The sequence below is a fragment of the Phocoena sinus genome, chromosome 16, assembly GCF_008692025.1.
Source record: "Phocoena sinus isolate mPhoSin1 chromosome 16, mPhoSin1.pri, whole genome shotgun sequence".
Lineage (NCBI taxonomy): Eukaryota > Metazoa > Chordata > Mammalia > Artiodactyla > Phocoenidae > Phocoena > Phocoena sinus.
In genome coordinates, this window is record NC_045778.1 from 77,868,550 (window position 1) to 77,871,012 (window position 2,463).

Here is a 2,463-nt window from a genome sequence, read left to right on the forward strand (position 1 = left end):
AGGCTGAATGGGGCACCACCTCTGATCTCCCAGGGCAACAGATTCTTGGTGGGCGGGATGGAGAAGCTCGATCCGAGCAGAGCTGCCCATCACCAGGGAGAAGGTGGAATGTGCCAAGGAACACAGTCCCTTCCACCAGGTGCCCGTTCCACAAGGCAGGAGGGAGGCTCTGAGGGTATTCTGGGTTGCCTGTCTCCCTCTCACTCTGCCAATCCCTGCAGCCTGGAACCCTGCTCACCTATAACTTCTCTGAAACTGCTTTCAGGAGTTCTCAAATGCTCCCCAATTGGCAAAACGATGGTCAAGTTCCAGGCAATTCTGCTTAGGGTTAGAAGGGAAGGATTCTCTGAGAGAGTGGCACTGAGTGAAAACCTGAAAGAGTTCGTCACAGGTGGTATCCCTAGGGAAGCAGAGTGTAAGACTGAGATGAACATGGCGGAAGTTTATTAGGGAGTGTTCTCAAGATCACCCCCTATCGGGGAAGAGAGAGAAGCAGGGTTGGACAGAGGAAGTAGTCAGGCTGGGGTACCATTACGACCGAGCCTCAGTTAACACCCTCTCCCCTGACAGGGCACTGTGAAGCTGGGATGATCCTTTGGAATTTTCAGGTTGGACTGAAGGATGTGAGCCTTTATTCATCTACATTGACCAGGCACTGAATGCTTGTTTGCCCAGAAAAGGAGGATTGACCTTGGGTGATGAGACTCTTCCATGAAGGATAATTCCAGGAGAGGGCTGTCACCTGACAACCTCCCCAGCAGCTGGGATAATAATGCAATCAGTGGTGCAAGGGGAGATCTGGGTCACACATCACCACATCTAGAGCAGAGATACTAGAGTAAACCTTGCAGCTTTCTGGGAGAAGAGCATTTCAGGCAAAGGGAAGAGTGAGTGCAAAGCCCCTGAGGTAGAATGAGATAGGGGTATCCAGGAAGCAGAAAAAAGACTAGTGTAGCTGTAGCAGAGTGAACAAACGAGACAGCAGCAGGAAATGAAGGAGTCAGATCATTGTAAGGTTTGGGATTTGACCAAGAAGCAACATGATTTAAATTTAAGTTTTGGGGGGCTTCCCTGATGGCACAGTGGTTGAGACTCCGCCTGCCGATGCAGGGGACACGGGTTCGTGCCCCGGTCCGGGAAGATCCCACATGCCGCGGAGCGGCTGGGCCCGTGAGCCATGGCCTCTGAGCCTGCGCATCCGGAGCCTGTGCTCCGCAACGGGGGAGGCCACAGCAGTGAGAGGCCCGCGTACCGCAAAAAAAAAAAAAAAAAATTTAAGTTTTGGTGTGACAATTTTGGCTGGTATGTTGTGAATAGATTTGGCAGGGAAAGGGTTAAAAGCAGAAGTGGGAACACAAGGTTTCTCAGCCTCATTCCATTGACATTTGGGGGGGGATAATTCTTTGCTGTGAAGGGCTGTCCTATGCATTGTAGGATGTTTAGCAGCTTCGTTGGCCTCTGACCATTAAATACCAGTGGCACCCTACCCCCACCCCCAGTTGTGACATCCAAAAATGTCTCATTTTTGCCAAATGACCCGTGGGGCAGAATTGCCTCCAGTTCAGACCCCTTGAGTTAGGGGCTGTTACAGTGATCTGGGAGAGAGATGATGATAGCTTGGACCACTGTGATGGGTATGCTGATGGTGAGTTGTAGGATTCTGGATATATTTTGAAAACTGTGCTGACCGATCAAAGGGAGCATCAAGAATATTCCAATGTTGTTGGCCTGTGCAACTGTCAGGAAACAGTTCTGTTTGCTGAGTTTGGAAAAAGTGTGGTAGAAGGAGCTTTCTGACAGATTAAAATCCCAGTTTTGAACCTGGAAGATTGAACAAATTGAAGAATAATGATTAGAAAGGTTAGTTCCTTCCCTGAGGTTAGTTGTAGTTCATTTTCACTATTATTTATGTTGATTTTTTTTATCTTCTTTCCATGATTTTTCATTAAATGTGTCTTCCCTTGTACCCAGAATCCAGTTGCTTCTTAACCTCCAGCGCTACCACCATCTCACTTCAAACCATTGTCATCCAGCGTCTGGATTATTGTGATAGCCTCCCTTCCCCGGCAATATACTTTGGACATTGCAGCCAGAGTGGTCATGTGAAAATTGAAATCACATCATGTTACTTCTAGGTCAAACACAAAACCGTACAGTTGCCCGAATCAACTGCCTCTTTTATCCTTGAGCGTGGCAAATGCTGGCTTTTAATGCTAAAAGTTTCGTTTGTAAAGAGAAAAAACGGCTTGGGGAACTACCAAGAGCTATACAGAAGAGGCAGTGTCTGGGATGCGCAGAGCGCGAGACCCACGGAGAGGATACAGTGCTTGGGTCGGTTCTGATCGCGTAAACCTGCACTTCTCAGCCCTCGCTCCCCGGCTCACAGAGCCCTTGGCCTCACCCGCTGAAGACTCCATTTCCCAGGATGCCAAGGGGCGGGGCTGACCGGAAGGCTCTGTGCCC